This window comes from Macrosteles quadrilineatus, unplaced genomic scaffold (genome assembly GCF_028750875.1).
Source record: "Macrosteles quadrilineatus isolate MER2022 unplaced genomic scaffold, UCM_ALF_1.0 Scaffold_2__2_contigs__length_208266976, whole genome shotgun sequence".
Lineage (NCBI taxonomy): Eukaryota > Metazoa > Arthropoda > Insecta > Hemiptera > Cicadellidae > Macrosteles > Macrosteles quadrilineatus.
The window spans coordinates 35,502,142-35,522,057 of record NW_026542595.1 but is presented as its reverse complement, the minus strand read 5'-3'; positions in this window follow the sequence as shown (position 1 = coordinate 35,522,057).

Sequence of the window (19,916 nt, the reverse complement as noted above, 5' to 3'; positions counted from 1 at the left end):
TTTACTAACGGAGATCTTTAAATTGATACCAACCTCGACCAATACTGCTATTTAAGAATTTCGTCTGACTCCTCGTGGGCTGCCCCCCTTAAGAGATAAAAATTATAATATAAAGTTATAATAGCTTAAAAGAGTATACATTTATATCTACAACTGATTTAGGGCCTACCAAGTTTCATTCCTTTATAATAACTTTATTCTCCTTTCATTCCTATAATATAAAATATATTACACCGTTCCGGGACTTTTTAATCACACTGTATTCAATGAAGGTACAAATTTATTTTAAATTATGGAAGTCAATAATTAGATCCAAAGCTACTCTAATGATGTGATTTAGGGTTTCCAAAAGCCAAAACTACTATTCGTTGTCCACGCTCTATAGTTTTAGATTTTGTTTATCTAAAACATCAGATATACAAATTATGAACCACATAAAGCTCGTAGAGAAATTAAACTGTCTTGGTAAAGATAGTGTTGGAAATATCAAAGAGAAAAGATAACGAAGCCTATCTGAATGACAACTTTGGACATCAAACTAAGTAATGTAATTACTATCCGCCATTACATTATAGCATTTCCGGGAGTTTCATATTAATAGTAAATGTATCATTTTATTTTCAGCGCCTGGTGAAATAATATATCAAGCATGTTCAAACCAGAACCTCTATGGATAAGCAAACAAATATACACTGGGAAAATATTTTTTTTTTCGTTAATGAACTATACTAATAGACGTTTCTTACTGACCAAGACTATATGTTAATGTATGCACATGATTCCAAAATTCAGGATTTAATTCATTTCTAAGCCCTTTGGTTAAATACAAGACTGACGCATTACTGTAAGTTAGAACTAGTAAGCAGCTACAAGTTTCAGAAGTCTACCCTAAAAGCGACATTATATTTGCTTCGATTAGTGATATTGAACAAAATCATAACAATTATACCATCTCAAATTTTTTGTTCTTTGAAAAAAAGATCTTGTTGTTTTATGAAGAGAATAACAACTTTGGATAGTGTTGTTAGGATAAGCAAAACTAAATGAGTTTTCTGATAGATATATATATAAATGTATCTTGATCACAAAGCTATAACTACACATTTTGAGCACGATCTCACGGACTGATATGGCCTGGACGTGCTGCAACTAGTGATATATCCTGGAGTAACGCTAAGACACTAACTTATAGCTCACTTGAGCCTTATAGACTTGTGACCACGAGATAATCCTAACAAGAATACATTCTCATAGATATGCTCTTATAGCTACGTTATAACCATTATAATTATCAGTTTCATGTATTTATTTGACTTTATTTCTGTTTGTGTTATACCTAGTTTTTATATTTTAATTAACTGGATTATAAAAAAGTAGTCCACTGATTATATTTTATGATTTAATATGTTGTCAACGGTGATTATTTTAACTGTAACTTTTTTTTGTGGAAACAATTTCAATTTGATTCAAAATAATAGGCTTTACATTGAAATTGCATACATCTGAGCTTTAAATGAATGGTAGACTTTATTTAAGAAAATACATTTCAAATATTGATCGAATCTTTTCTAAAATGTTTGTGTTGTGACCGTACTATTGAAATACACGCACATTGTGTTTGTAATGTAATGTTTACAAAAGTAACAATAAGTGTCAACTAATTAATTTTTACTAACAGCTGACTATTTAGAATAGAGTAATATAACAAGATTATGACAATTTGGTTTTTGAATTTTTAAAGCTTCAGTAAGTCATTGTATTTTTTTACCGTCAAGTAAGTGGTTAACTTGTGTACCATGCATGTTTCTCAAACATATTTGCCATTAAAAATTCATATCTTTAATTTAGTAAAGCTCTATAACTGCAAAGGCTTTACCATTTACGAAAATGTTTGCTTTTCCTTAAATTAAGTATAAATTTAAATATTACACATAAAATTGAACTTTCATGTATTCAAAAAACAGGACACTATGTTATACAGAGATAAGCTCAGCCCCACACAAAGGAGCCTGGTACTAAAATGGAGGACATACTTCATATCTTATCTTATGTCTCAACAAGACAAAACAGAAGCAAAATTCTAACTAAGAGTTTAATAAAAAAATAATATCTTTTATTATACATCAACGATATTTAAAATGATGGATTACATTTAAATTATTAAAAATTTAATTATCTTTTAGAATCTTCCTACGCAAGCTTTCTTTTCAATATACAGAGGGTTTATAATAGACAAATTAGGAGGTTTTTTTATATCTAGATTGTTCAGTGGGAAACGTCTGTCATTAATGATTGTGGCATGTATTGTATTGAAAACAATATAGCACAAACTTTAAAAATTTCAAAACAAACCATAAACAAATTATAATTATTCAAAATATTTTATAAATCGTATTCGTAATACATTTATTTATACATGTCTTAGGACAAATTACCTAAGTGATCCGTTGTCTATTTAACCATGTTTTATTCTGTAATCATACAAAAGGTAGTAAATAATTGTATATTAAGTGACCGGATATCAAGTGCATAATTGCTTTTTGTTTCATAACTATTAGATAATAATAAATACTCTTGAGGTTTTCAATGGCATCCTTTATCTCAGTAAACAGCTTTACCATAGCTATAATTTTGGTATAACAATGAACTACATCAAGAATCGTAAATTAATTAGGTAACATAAGGACATAAAAAGCGTAGCATTGGTTAAACTTCAGGCGTTATTGGAATTATACTACGTTTTACCAAATTCGGTGGTTTTACCTTTTATCGAAATTATTAATTGGATGTTTTACTTCTTTCATATTACCTAAGTAATATTTTTAATCTATGAGTTTTAGATACAGTTTTATTCTTCATATTAAATTTATAACAGTTTAAAAACTGTCACAGTAATGTATTGCTAGTTATATATTTTTGCAGCTTGCATGAAAGATCAGTCCAGTACGTTCGATAATCAACTAACGAACCTGAACACCAGCCAACTCGACACCGCCAAATTGCCTGTACAGGGATTGCCAAACCATAAACTATAATTTGAATAATATTGGTTTATGGTACTACAGTTAAAGTTCAATTGCTTGTGTAATTGAAAGCTTTAATAGAATATTTATATTTAAAACTTTAGATTGATCTGGTGACCATACGAAGGTGGTTATTTTAAGCCAAGTATGAATGGAGTGTATGATAAGTCGTGCGATTTCTTAGTTTTGTTACTGACTAATCGACATGTACCTTAGACAGCAGACAGGATTGTTAATTAATAGCCCATACAGGCAATAGCAACTAAGGAACCTACAGTTTATAGTTTATTCCTAACCATTTTTTTTTGTCTTGTAATAAATGTAAATCATCAGCCTTGTAATCATCAGTAAAGTATTGCGGATAGTCGTAATACTCACTAGTGCGGACGGTAATCCACACTAGGGAGTATCGCATCCACTGATCATATATCCACAAATCCACAATTAATGACCTCAATGTAGCTGAATTACTGGATTGTTATATTCGTAATATGAAAATTATTCCCTGAATCATTATGGGACTGTAAGACGAATATCCAGACAGTATTTTACCATCAGTGATATCATTCATTTTCTACTAGATTTGACTTATGGTATAGTCAAATTTGAGTAATGATGAAGAGATCAACACCAGATTCAAGATAAATACCACTCATTTGTCATCGAGGTTACTGCCAAAGCTAAGACATTTATATTATCCTCGTCCGTTACTCAGCCCCTTAAAATATACGTATTTCAATATCTATAATATAACCTCTCGCTATTCAATGGAGTACATATGCTTTTGTTGTCTTAACCTTATAATAATTAATAAAATAGTTATTAAATATTCTCTGTGCTTTGCAAACTATAAATTCGTTATGATTCGTTTGGATTTAAGTTACAACAATATACGAGTATACTACAAGCAACCGTTGCGATTATATGAAAGTACAATTTATCACATACCACTTTAAAATGTGGATAAATTAGATAGTTTTAGTTAGAATTAATATATGTTAAAATAATTAAGCTAGTGGCATATTTTTCTGAAAATTAGGTATGCTAGAAAACAGAGATTCTATCTCAATATTCTAAGAAATAAAATAATTAGTTTTTAAGTTATTTTTTTATACTTATTTACCAACCTTGGTTATTTTGCATGTAATTGATTTTGTAAAGGTATTTTGTTGATGTACCCCTTGAGGGAAAATCAATAAAAAGGATGATGATGATGATGATGAAGTTATATTTTTATTTGATGCCTAGGAAAAATGATAAAATTTGATTTGAAAACCAAGAAGTAGGCCTAACTGTTTTGTTATCCAACTTATACTGTCATTATCCTGTAGTTTTTAACATGGTTTGTATTTTGTATTTTGTTTATTTAAGCCTAAGTTAAGGATTTAAGAAATACAACTAAGCTAACTTTTCTCCGTATTAGGCGAGCAGATTACAAAAGTGCATACAATTACCTACAGACTTGATAAAAGCTTTAATACAAGTTTATTGCCAAATATTTCTTTAAATATATCGAGAGAAAAAATATAGTCAATATTTGTAAATAATAATATCTTGAACAATGTCAATTCAATTTACACTAATTGGCAATAAATTAAACAAACATACTATGAATGACTTAAATACCACCATGTTAAATACAATATTGTTTCTACGACCTTGTATTCAGCACATTGTTGTGTTAACATCAGACTCCAGGGTGAAATGTATTAAACCATAGAAAGTTGTTTAGTTCAAGTTGCATAATAATAGTTTACATGAAACAAACACGGATACGAATAACTATTTACCGATCGGTATTGGCATGAACGCGCAAATGTAAGTTCATCGACCGCGACGGGTGACACCCAAGTCACAAAGCAAATTCATATCCTTGTTTGTGTCAGGCGGGCTGTAAGTAATTTTAACTGAACTACGTCTAATGGAATGAATATGCACACTTAAGCCTGATGATAGGATATTAACGTGATAATACCCAGGTCACAGAAAATAAACTGTATTTGAGTTGGACGGCTAAACCAAAGTAATTTAGCTAAGGTAACTAAGGTGCCAATTAATAACTAAGTTACACCAATCTTATGTCCCAATCAGTTCAGGGCGATTTTAAAATTTTAAGAAGTAAAAATATTTTAGTGGGAATAATTTTAAGAAAAGATATACTTTGAGACTCGACACAGGTTACACTGGTCAGTAATAGATTTAATATCAATGACCAATGCGTTAAAAACATATTTATAAATAAGAAAAATATTATTACTAAACTTCATAAATTCACAATTAATTGTTTTGTAATAATAATTTGACTTGATTATGTGGTGTGCTTTGTCCCCAGCAGTTGCTCGCATAAAGTATTAAATCCTTTTGAATATTCAACGAACTTCACCTCTACGTTAAGCTAGGCGTCATATCGCGTTGAACGAGTTTTACGGTGTTATAGCAGATATGTAAAACCTTTCAAATCGTTTAGTAACACAAAAATAAGAGACTTTTAAATAAACATTATTCATGTAACCTTTTAACCTAATAATAATAATAAAAGCCTAACGGAGTCTGAAACAAATTATGTTTACAATGAGAATACTTTGTGGGTTAACTTTAGCTGCATAGTATACTCTAGTGTAAACGTAGAAATAAGAATTTACTTCATATGGTTTTCTTACTGCGGGTTCCTCATAGGGTATTTTATGCTCCTAACTAGTCACACTGATTTAAAAGAGATTAACATTGTTTTATCAAGCGCTTCCTTTAATAGGAAATTTTATATAAAAAGTTTTTTACTAATTGAACATTTAAGTTGTTGTCTTACTATTTAATTTAATAATCTTAAACATTTAATGTGGCGACCAGAAAGGGACTAGTGCATCAAACAGTGTTGTGCCCAATGTTATATTCAAAGGTCGAAAGAAGCTCTGGCGATTCACACCTTAACAGTTTGGGTGATCCTGGCCTCAATCCTCCCCTTTATTGGATTTTCTTTTACTTTGTCTTTCTTTTGTTCAATTTTCCTGACCTAATCCTTAATGGTACAACTAAATATGCAAAATGATTTATTCCATTTTGCCAGTTAAGGTAAATATTTTTTAGCTTTTGTTTTTATAATTGCATTATTAATATTACTGAAAATACTTTTATGTATATCATAAAAAAATGTTTGATTGTTGATGATATTTGATTACTGAGATTGTTAAAAGCCTGTCACAAACAGTCTTAGGACTATTAATTATTTTTTAATTTTATAAAATATTTTCAAGTATATTCGTTATTTTTGAATTAACTGTACTAATTTTTAAAAACTTGGTGAAGACAATCTAAAGTAATATTATTATTAATAAATACATTCGTACAGTAATTATATTTTAATTTGAAATTCATCCGAACAAACTAAAGGGAGATATTTTTTGCATGACGATATTTTAAACCCGAATCAAAGAATTATTGCTATAAAAAAATGAAGTTTTACGAGTTATTCCAACATATATTTTTTGGACAAATTTAAATTCGGTATGCATTTTAAAAACACATTTTCCTAGGTATTTTAATCGAATATACTAATGAATCCCTACTCTTATCTTTTGCAAAGATAAATTATTTAATTTTTTCCTTTTACATTTTATATGTAAAAATTACAAGCAATAAAACGCAAATGATTCAAAGAATGAAATTATTAATTAACGAAATTGGCTACTTGTTCTAGGAAATGCAATGTAAAAATAATCAATTATTTGATTACGTTTTATAACAGACAAGCGGAATAGGAGTTAATAAGGATCAACTTAGGTTGTAAAAACTAAACAATTACCTTTTTCAATAAGATTGACAGTTTAAAAATAAATTGATGGTTGCCACTTTAAATTTGCAGTATTTATAAAACCAACCGTAAATAAACTTTACTTTTACACAGTACAATATACACACTATTTCACACGTCTATTATTTTTTATCACGAGTATTGTTTACGTTGGATAAAAAAAACCACTTTATATGTAAACGAGCACAAAGCAAATCCTTCTTTTTTGTAAACTCTTGTTCAGAGTTTACACACGAAGAAAGAATATGAAACAAAATTATTTAATCACTTTTTTTCTTTTTTTAAGAGGTTGGCGGCCTCTTTTAACCTTGCATTTGCCCGTCCACGCAGACTAAGCGCCCGTGCGTGGATCGTTAACAGCAAAGCAAGGAGTGAGCCGGTACAGTACAAAGGTGAACTGTACTGATAAAATGTTATCGGCAGTGACCAGGATCCGAACCCACGACATCGCTGCCTTGGGCCCGAAGTCCGCGACGCTACCGACTGAGCCACCGACTCACTCAACCCTTGATCTTGATTTGTTCGTTTTGTTTATTTGTATGCATAAGATTAAATGTTGCTACACGAACTATTATTTAGACCTGAAAAAGAGTAAACAAGTCATCGAAAATACGAATAACAATCTCCTATGCGTAAATTAATTTACTTATTGGAAAATATTTACTTAAAGGTAACGTTTGTAGGTAATTGCTCGTACCATTAACACTATTCTTACTCAGACAATACTTTCTCTTATCCGATGCTCAATTAAACTCTCTGGGCCAAGACAACAATCTAAAAGACTTTCAGAATTAGTTGCTTAACTACTACATACTTTTCTGTAATACCTTAGTCAGATAAAATACGTGGACCCACTATAAATAATCGGTAGAGTTCCTAACCTTCACCTTTGTATATATGTATGGCCATGACTGTTTCGTGAACGTAATTGGCCTCATTTTACACCATTTTACAAAATTAACTGAACTATCTAGTCAGGTTTTCCCCATTGTAAAAAAAATCGAAAGTGAATACTTACCCAGATATCCGCTATTCTGTTTTTTATACATAAACAATTGTTATTTAACGTTTTTCAACCGATCATTATGAAACTTGGAGGAAAATGGGACCTACTCAGCTTGTGTCCATCCCCAGCTATCTGCAGAGACTTTCATTGACTTTTCCAAAAGGTTGTGGCGGAGACACGATAGAGCATTGAACCCACAGACGTATCTGCTGGTAAACTATTAACTAAGGATCTGGAGAAACCTCCCGTGAACCTACAATGGACTCTAGTGAGTAGTCAGAGTCTTTTAAAGATTATCAAAGAACTAAAGTAATCCAGAAGAAATGATGTACTTTAGTCCTCTTAATGACCTTTATGGAATCAGTGGTTGGATTTTTGTCTTTGTGTATTAATGCCAGTATAAATTATGGGATTTTCCCAACCATACTCAAAATATCTAAAGTTGTTCCTGCGTACAAAAAAGATAGCAGGAGTGATCCGGGAGTTTATTTTTTGTGTTAAAAGGCAAAAATAGTCAGGGTGCCCGTTATTTTGATTAATCTTACAACTAAAAATCATGATTCAGTCTTTTGTCACGTGATCTTTTAGATTTTGATGTGATTTGATAGGGATTAGCAAATGGTATATAAAAGTTTTCTTAAATCACTTTCGTTGTTAATTGTTTTAAAAATTAAAACGGCCTCCATTTTCAAATTTAAAGTTAGACCGATTAATTCTTTTTCTGTAAATACAGTACTGTATATAAATATTAATATACTGTACTGAAAATTGTTAATCTTGTATTTGGGTTGACGTGAGTTCTCTCTTCATTGTTTGTGGTATCTGTATTAGTATTTGTATATTTAAACCCAGTCGTGAAACCATTTTATATGACTTTCCTTTTCTAGTTGAATAAACTGTCATGAAAGATTTTATCGATCGCGTTAAAAATTAACATTGAAGCTTGTCAACAATGTTATAGACGTGCTTAACAGCTTGGCAACAATCTTGATATTTTATGGGACCAAATCCTAGGACAATATGTGTTAGAGCTATCATTGTGTCACCAATCGCTTTTATACGGCTTAAGCAATATACATCTATGTTTAGTTTCTTTACACCATTCCATTAGCACGTTCAATTATATATTTTTGAAGGGATAAGCTATACGGCTTTAATAATAAAAATAACTATCTGTATATCCAATCCTTAATTTTTCCTTACAATTATTATGTTAGTCTTTAGTTTAAAAAGCTCCTGACGATTGGATAGTTCATGTTTAAAACTACGTTGTATGGTTAGGTGATGACAATGAATTAGTTTATCGCCAAACATTGTTGTAAACAAAATCATTACAGACAATAGTCATTACGTGCATACGCTTGTGTACATGAATATGAGGGAAAATGAAACATATTTTACTAGGAAAATTTGTTTTTATTTCTTATCTTGGACACATTATTTTTTTGTTCCCTGATATGTACAAACATCATTCTAAAAGTAAAAATGTATCTGAATTTTCAAATCAGGTTTAAACCCACTAAACACATACACACCCCTTTGTAGCACACATCTGAGTGACACTCAAGCTGATAAACGGTTTGCCACGAGTCAACCTTATCCACTCTGACCTCAGCTCTGTGTGTTTCTACATTTAGTTCTGTCCTTTACAACTCACATGCACTAAAAAGTATTTTAAGAACTAAAACATGTTTGTCAGAGGCAAACAAACAACAACAAAAATCAAAATATTTTGACCATTTAAAGACAGCATGAGATCTTTTACAAACTGTTTATTTTAGCGAATTTCCCATATAGGGAATAAGCTATTACCGTAGTACTCATGGTAAGACCTGGACCCGGGACCGATTTTATTTTCGTTTTGAGGTCCCTAGATGCGAAAAAACACCATCCGTTCAAATTCATATATATATATATATAGAAGGATAATTTAGAAGGTGTCAAAATTCCAAATTATGAGAAAAAGGGCGAAAAAATGGATATTAAAGAAGAACTGCAACAATATTCCTACACTCAAAAGAACACGGCGACCAATTTCTCAATGTAATGCAAAAACAAAAACAAAATCCAATACTTAAAAAATCAGACAAATCTGAGGAGAATCTTACACATTCACATGTTACAAAATACACCTAACCATTTAATCAAAATTTACTATGAATTCAAAACATATGTTATTAAATATTTGTTTATTTTATTTGCTTACATACTTTTATATAACTCATACTGTGATCATGGCCTTAGTGCCAAAATACGTATCAGTTTAAATAAAAATGAATTTCAGGATACTCTGGTTATTATTATTTCGCTTATTTATTGAAAAAAGTAGCCCTAAAAAGTGAACAGAACTATAAAAAAATATATATACATATATATATGTCCGTTGGTTATATATAGTTATATATATATATATATCAAGCAAAAATGATCTGATTTTGATGAAATTTGGTACAAACGTGTAAACCTAGGTTTAATCGAACGAGTTTACAAACCAGCATAATAGGACCCTGGGAACGGAGGTTTTTGGGGGGTTTTATGGGGTAAAAATAGGTTTTTCCTCATTTTTGACCATAAAGAAAATTTATAATTTCTTTTTAAACCGTTTTGTAGAGCTAAAAAAAAAAAAATATTTAGTATATTGAAGCGCTGTTGTATGCCTTACGGTCACGGAGAAAACTCAAATATAGTGTAATTTAATTTTCCCATGTTATTCTTATGAAGAAAATTAAATCTGTTGTACTTACTTGTTTTTTGGATACAAATAAAAAAAAGATTTATTAATTTCCTCCTATAGTATTGACGTATGCTCAAATAACACTTTTTACCTTCCCCGTAGCAGCAATCCTAAGCACTCGATAATTTCTAAAGTTATTTAAATTAGGATTAAATGTCTTTATTTATGAAAATATTTTAATAAAAATTTAATCAGACAAGTTTAAATTCGCTTAGTCTGCAGGTTTGCTGCAGCGGGGGTATTTCTTATTAACATCCGTAACGAGCGGAAATTGTTTAGTGACTAAGTTAGGATGTAATCCTTGGTATAAATAAAGCTTGTTATGTAACCAAGGTATTAACGTTAGCTAATATTACTGTTACTGTTATCCCTTATAGTGTTGGATTTAACAAATTATATAACAAATTTGGACTCGAATGTTATTTATTTTCTCTTTTTTCCAAAAATAATTAATTTCATATTACAAGAAATAATTAGTTGACATGTAATAAAACAAAATCATTATAACGATAAAACTATGTTTCCGACGCCACAATGTTTTTAAGTATGTAATTATAAAAAAATATACAACTGCTTATTCCGATAACATTTCCCCTTTGCCATAGTTTGTAAGTTAAAATATTTACCATATTTAAGTTTAATAATCATTTTACGATATTTATACTAAAGGGCAAATGCTCCATTAGATAATTTTTATTTTATATATTCATTCAATAGTGTATAAAAATAAATATAGCTTTGAAAGTGAAAAGAAACAAAAACACTTAATTTAAATTGGTCATCGGTTTCAAAATCGACAAAATATATAATGTGTATACACGGTAAGTTAAATATTGTATCTTTATATTTTCTAATTTCAATATTATCATTAAATCCTAAGCAAATATGTTTCTGCAACGAAATGATGACTTTGCAGTGTAAAAAAAGATGTTTGCAAAAAAAAAATAAAAAAAACATCAGAATCTGAGGAATCCGTGTAAGAAAAAAATCATGATATTTTTAAATCGTTCGAATAATATTAATTCTACAATAGGTCTTGCGAACTGCTGAAGACATAATGAGGTTTTTTTCTCAAAATAACGGCCAGATTGGCAAAAATGTTAAAACCACGATCAGTACTTTAATTTTATCTTAAAATAAATAGAACAATTAACACCATGCACAGCTGTTAGGAAATTTAGCCTAGAAGGTTGTATCCACCAAACAAGGTTTATAAATCAAATTTAAAAATTCAAATTAGGTTTTTAAGAGTTAATTTTTTATTAACCTCAGTTTTGAATGACCTACCAATGTAATAATAAAATAATCAGGGTAAAACTTTACCGTCAAAAGAGAAACAAAAATATGTTTTTAGTACCGTAGGAGAGAGGGACAGACAACATACATACATTTTCCAAACGACTGTTTACAGTTTGGACCAGTCTGCTACTTAGACCTGGAGCCCCACTTAGCAGTTTAAACTCTCTTCACTCCCACACACATCGTGTCAAACGTTTACATTGCTAATGACATTTCTGACCCTTGTTACGTTGCACTCTTCTTGTGTAATGTTCCACATTACACACTCTTATACATGCCAAAATGTACAGGACAGATGTCCAACGTTCAGATTGGCGGTGAGGTTCAAGCAATTTAGTCTTTCTTGCACTATGGTGATTTAAAACCATAACCAATAAAATTATTTATACTAATGTTTGAGACAGTAGGGAGGGGTAAGGTAGGTTGGTAAGAGGGGTTACATGTCCTAAAATAATATATTCATTATTTGGTTATCATGTATTAAGTATTAAAGCATGAATGGATGGTCAGTTTGATCCAGTAATAGGACTTGTAAGGACCATTATTTTGACCTGGAGTCCTTGAAATGCATAGTGAATTTCAATTTGTCAGATTGGATGTTTTATAAAATATTTCCATAAACCATACATGTATTTTATTCTTAACTTGAATAAAATTAGGTAAAACCAGTCCGGTATCTGTTTTTCGACGTAAGGTCAAGATTCACAACCAAGGCGAAGTCAAAATCGTAAAAATTAGGGAGGGTTGAAAAGAAACTTTTTGCACGTGTGATGAACTATATTTTTCGTTATATTGCAGTATTATTTAACAAACTAACCTAGAAAACGAAAATACTTTTAATAAAAGTATAATCTTACAAAACTACTTCCAACTTGTTTTCAATTTTTAGCTGTAGTAGCAATAAAGAGATTTAATCATTTCGTTGTGTTAGTGTACACCATACTATCGATATGTTGAACTATTGACAATCATGCAACAATTAGGTACATCCAATTTAATCATTTGTTACAATCAATGATTGCATACCGAGCCTACAACAGATGTCTTTTACTCCCTAGGGACTAAAATGCGTCTACTCCCTAAGGAGTAAAAGAGTTACTTTAGACCCGCAACGCACTTATAAGAAACATATGTCTTTCTGCAGTATGACAAAAATAAGAATTACATTAATCTGAGTTTACTCACAAATAAAGTAACACCTACGTAAAAGTATGATAGAGAACTTGTTGAAATTCAGACATGTATACGTGATTTTCCACCATCTTAATATAACATTCGATCTGAACTTGGCACCTACGAGTGTCAAGATTTGTTGACTACCGAGTAAATTTTTACTTTTCAACAAGTGATGTTTCGTCATGTTCAAATCAAGAACTTGTTAACCTATAAATTTGGTTCTGACGTAGATTATGACAAAGTAAACTTATTATTTCCCCAACCATTCAATTGAAGTAAACATAATGGATTGATAATGTAACTCTAACTCCCTCAAGTCAAAAACGTTTCAACCAAGTCATCGACGACAAGCGTCCATTTGTTAACAAAGTTGGAAAGACTGAGAAAACTTGGTGTCTTGCTAGGGGCTTCAAAGTTGTAGGTTATGACAAACCCGATACATAAGATATGTCAAATAAACCTTCTTATCCCGTAACATTGTTTTGAGGAACGTAAATACTCTTGTTTTATTGTTTAAAACAACAATCAAAAAGGCACGAAGGCGTTATTTGAGAATTATGTTTTGTAATATAATATTATTTTATTTGAAGTTATCTGTTCTTGACTGTGTACTTGTTTTTATTTTTTATTATTGAGGTGGTTACTATATTCTTGTAAAATTATGCAAAACTAATGTAATCCATTACCACATCATGTAGGCTAATAAAATATTTTTTGTAAGAGGTTGCTACCTCTTTTAACCTTGTACTTTCATACCCAAGTAGGCCTTGGGCCTGTGCGTGGATCGTATCTAGCAAAGCAAATAATGAGCTGGAAAATAGTATTACGTTCCAGGATCTTAACCCACGACATCGCTGCTTTGGGTTTGAAGTCCGTGGCACAATCGACTGTGTCATTGACTCATACACACTATAGGCCTAATCCTGAGTATAAAATATAATTTACGATCTCTCCTGTAAAAAAAATATACTATGCATACGAAGATAACTATTTTCTTTTTCGTAAAATAAAAGTTTAGGGATCAATGGTTTGCAAAGAATATAGTTTCCAATATCTGTTGAATCCGTTATAAGAATAATAATGAAGAACGTTTGCTCGCTTTTCTATTTTAATATATTTTAATGTTGGTAGTTTGATTAGGTTATAATATTACGAAATTTAACCTTCAATTATGAATGATAATTTGAGTAAAGAAAAATCTTAGCCTCTGCAAAAATTTTAAATAGTGCAATAAAGTAACGCTTCCACACTGCTTATAGCTAACTATAGGTAGATCAAAGTGACTAAGTATAAATGGATGAAAATTCAACTACTCTTATTAGTAAATTAGTCATTTGACGCACCGCCTCCTAATGGACTAAGCAGATCCGTGAATGTATGTTCAATTACACATGGTGCTTGACTGTGACAATGGGAAATTAATTTATTCGCTGACAATGTAGCACTTCTAATCAAGGCCCAAAATGCAACCAGCTTAGAGAACAGCTTCACCTCGAATCAGAGCTTAAATAGTTGGTTTGAGTACAATGGTTTTCTCCTTAACAAGGACAAAAAGCAATGTCTCAATTTTGGTCGGATTGATTCGTCTCAGAATAATCAAAGTAGCTCTGTAATGCAGCTCACAAATCTTTCATTGACCACAAAATTCCTAGGTGACACTTGTGATTCCTTCATCAAATGGTCACGTACAAAACATCGTTAAACGCACCAGATCTGCTCTGTTTACCATCCGCATTCTCAGATCAACTTGTAGTAGGGACGTTTTTCTTGACGTCTACCGTGGATATTGCAATAGTACGTTATGGTATTACTGTTTGGGGAAGTTCTTCTGATTTGGTAAGAATATTCAAGCTCCAAAAGAAGATTCTGAGAAACATTTTCGGTCTCTGCTATCGCCATCCTTGTAAGGAGGTATTCAAAGATGACGAAACGATTGAATCACTTACTAAACAGCTGTATGTTTCAATTAGCAAATTAAATATAAAAAAAAGTTAGAAGTAATTTTGAGAGGTTATCTTTGAATGAATATGATACTTTGGAACATATATTGTTCAAAATAATGGTGCAAGTTCATCACACGGGCAAAAGTGTCTTTTCAACCCTCGTTCATTTTCCAGCCTCGGCTTCGCTTCGATCGTAAATCTTGAGATTAGGTCGAAAAGAGTCATTGTAATCCCTTGTGATGGAATATGCCATTTGCTTGTAATACGTATTATGTTTTCATGTGGTAAATATTTCACAAGGAGAACATGTTTCCGATCAGTCACCCTGGTACCTCGAATAATTTCCATCCTGAACCTAAAGTGAATAATTTTAAATATAAAAGTACTTTTTAATGAACCTCTTAATAAAAGGATAATTTTATAGAGCTTACTTTTGGACGGTTTATAGACTTAAGAGATGTTTGTAAATAGTGATTTCATAAACCTACATGTACACGCAAAACTAATTACATTCAAACTTCAAAACTGTCATCACACGTTGTTCATAGACCAGAAAACATTTATCTTCGTATTAATTTTCATGATTGACTTGATATATATAAAACAAAATATACTTTGTTGGTTGCAATTAATTGTCGAAATTAAGTGTATTAAGTGTGTGTAATAATTTAACTTAACCTTGTCAATAAAAGTGCAACATTGCCTTTAAGGCGATATGATTACGATACCTAATAAACTTAAAGTTAAATAAAACATATAGAAAATGTTTTCATTTTTATACCAAACACTTTCGTATTTATATATTAACGATAACGTTGCTTTAGGAATGAATTTTCATAAAATAAAAAATGGTTTTAAATCAAACGTTTAGTCTGGAACTATTTTATTAATTTGGCAACAATTTACTTTGACCCGGTAAAGTGAATTATTCATCGATTACTGATAAAAAAAAACAATAATATTCTAAATTTTTTTTACGGCTGGTAAACAGATTTTGCTTTTATTTATATTAAATTTAAAATATGCTGTAGTCTATAAACTTTAAGACTCGTTCGTGTATGGTGTACAGACCGACCCTATATTATACAGAGATAAGCTCACCCCACATAAAAGAAGCTGTTACTAAATAAAGGACATGATCAATACCTTATCTCATCCTCTAAGGAAACTAAATCTCGGCCGTAATCTTACCTACCCTGGGATCTGGAGGGTGAGCCAAAGGCTAGTTTGGTGTATAATTGATACATTAGGATAAGTTTTAAAAGAGGAAACCAATTCATAACTTAAAATTTATTTTATTAATGTACATATGACAAAGAGACCAAGGAACGTTGATGAGCTCAATCCTCAACTACCTATTACAAACAATCATATGTTAATATACTCACAACACTAATAATTATTTTTGTTGACTCAATAATATTTTACAAAGTTTTAAATGATCTAAGGATTAAGGTGTGAAAAAACATTTATTCACTGATAATTATTGGTTGTCCCGTACTTTTACAGCCTGCATGACTATTTGGTTCACTTGAGAGTTCAACTAGCAAACCTGAACACCAGCCAACTCGACAACCACGAAATTGTTTTAACAATGTTTGCCAAACGAGTCACTACACGTAGCTTGACATTGTCAATAATTGATTCCAGTAAATAACAGCATTACTAATAAATTTTCCCATATAAAACGCATGTTATTTTCAAAAGACTGAAACAAACGAAACACAAACAAAAACTATTATTTGGTAATGCAATTGACATGCATTTTATGAGGTAAAATGCAGTTGTTGGTTAGTTACGGAAATACAAAAATAAATAAACAGTAGATGTAAATTGGAAAGTTATTAATCTCAACAAGACGCGTAAAATAATATGCTATTTGACATATGTTGCCATTAGATTTTTTTGTATTTACAGGGCTATCAACATTCGTTTAAGAGAAATAATTAGAGAGTGAGGCCCTGGGGCCCTTTAAAGTTTCGTAATTCTCCTTAAGTTTTACTTGGGAAAGAAACATTGCTATGAAACTCTAGTTTTTGTCAGAAATTAAAAGTGAGATTTGTTAATTGTATACAGTCAGTAGGTTTAATAATTTAACAGTTTTCTACAAACATTTACTTACTTGGATGAAATGTAATATTTACTATTTGAATTTGGGTTGGCGTAAAAATATTACAATGGAAAAAGCGAGAGAGCCTGGATAAATTTTATATAATAATAAGGAAACTGAATTGACACTGTGATGCATTTCTTAGTTATCAATGTAGAAGTCGATTTGCAAACTATGGAAACATAGGAAAGTCATAGAACCCCATCAAGGAGAAGAAATAGAAATTATGTTTTCTTTTTATAATCGTTATTATGGACAACCTAATGTGGCTTTGAGAAGGCTATTTGTTGAAAACACTAGAAAACAAGATCAGCTTATGAAAATGTATAAGATATTTACATGTAATTATTATATCGATCCGTTATGTATATCTTGAGTATTTCATAATCTTTGAGTTGATCTTTTAAAGTCTTGAGAAATAATGACTAGTATTCGTTTTAAAATAACGCCTGTAATACTTGGCAATTGCTTGAATTCGAGCAACAGGGACACTAGTTATATTAATTTACCTGCAAAAAGGTTGTTTTACATTTTCATTAATCCCATATAACCAACAATACAAATAGTACAAAAATAAAAATATACATGAATATATTTACAAGGCATATAGGCCATTAAGTAAAGAACATTCATATAAATATTAAACCTGGTCAACACTATAGTAAGAACCAGGTGGTATGAAACATGTACGTACAGTGTACATAAGTGTGGTTTGAGGAATGTGCCAATATTAGCTTTCCCTTTTAACATCACGGGTTGATGGGTTGCGACAAGTGTAACTGATTAATGTCACTTACAGTTGTCCCCTGAGCAATACATGTAAATAGATACTGGGTTTAACGAACCGATTGTAGACACTAATGTTTCTTCAAACTTCTAAATAAAAAAGAAGCTAGCCAGAAAAATATCGTCGTTAAGCTCAGTGGTTAAATCGTCTTTCGTTTACAAAATTATTTTAAGAGTGCATCTGATGTAAAGTAATTAAAATATTTCAAGGGAATACGATGTAAAAAACAATATCTTTAAAACTCTTTCTCTAAATGAATTCCAATTAAATTTGATTGTAATGTAGGAACCTGTAGTTTTACATCTGTTTATTTTAGTCCTTAAATATTGAATTTCTTTAGATTATACACTTAAAATTGTGTAGCAATAAAAAAAATTATGTTTATATTATTTTAAATCTGGAATATTCGTACATATTGCCATAAATTGAAATGTATATAGATTTTTTTCTAAAACCAAGGCTCAGTTATACACAGTTATGTTGTCATATATAACAAATAACGTATGAACAGAATATTTCAAGAAATTTTTATTAAGTATTCGTTAAAACCTCAGAACGTAAGAGTTAGTTAATTGGGATTGCTCTGAGGTGATGTAAAGTAATAATGGAAATAAAATTAATATCCTGGAGCTTTATTTACCATTGTAACTATATCAATTACTTAAAACAATGAGTTACATTGATTTTCTAATCAGTTTGGATTACTTTGAATGTCATTATCTCTCTCTTATTCAATAAAGCATGAATCTCTTTGCTGTCTCAACTTTTAATTGTCCTTTGGAAGCTTTAACTGAGAATGAACTTAGTTTCCCTGACTTCAATTTTCGCGTAATGTTTAACCATATAAGATCTTAAGTAGTCATATAAGTAGGTGAATATACTGTATGTACTTATATGAATATAGTGAATCAGTATTTATGATAACATTGATTATACTAACTCGCAAAAATAAATTAATGGCTTTCTAAATTGGTATATAGCCTACTACAGTACATTCAAAATAAGTAACGTAAATTTTGCCTATTTAAAATATATATTTAATCTTGCAGTTGAATTGTTACATAACACATTTATGGGTTTTGTTGCTATTCTATTTACTTCAATTGTAAGAAAAATAAATCAATCTTCAGTTATCTACCGTAGTGCAGTAGTTTCTTACATCAATTAATACATTCTGCTAAAGATTTGACATATTTAACCTCATCAATGAAGTAGGCACGTAACGTTGAATAACTTTACTTATTGAATAATTGAGACTTTGAAATACTTTATTACTAGTAATAAAAACATAAATTAAAAAGCACAAACCAAAATTACTTTTGAGTTAGTAACGATAATACATAAGTTGATGACACGTGAATAATAATTTAATATAACACATATTATCTAACTTCTCAAACCACTACCACAGAGATACAACATTCAACATGTTTTCGGTAATCATTCGTTAGTTGTCTCCTTTGCCATGTTACTGCAAACAGTTTAATACAATACAAAGTGAAACTAAATACTTTTGACCTTAAGAATATATTTCCTTGGAATTTGTTAAAAACATATATTATAATATTAAAGGTAATTTATTTTGAAAAAATTTTCTATGTTGGTAGTATAACTTGTAATATAGACGGTATAAAAATATATAACGAAACCTAAAAGAAAAAGGTGACCATAAAAGATAAAGTGCTGCGAATAATACAGTGTAAAATGTAATATTCAAAGGTAGGAAGTAGCCCGATTCACACCTTAACGGAGTCTGTGATCTTTGCCTCAATCCACTTTATTGCATTTCATTCATTTATAATTCATACTTTATTTATTTACACTTACTTGTCTTATACTGTTCTCAATATTTTTTTATGTTTTGAATAAATTATCTCTAAAACCAATACTGAATTTGTAATCTATATTTATAAATAATACCCCTGCCGCAGCAAACCTGCCGACTAAGCGAATTTCCATTTGTCTTAATTGATTTTCAATTAAATATATTTTAATAACATTAGGTTTAACGAGTACCTAGGTTTGCTGCT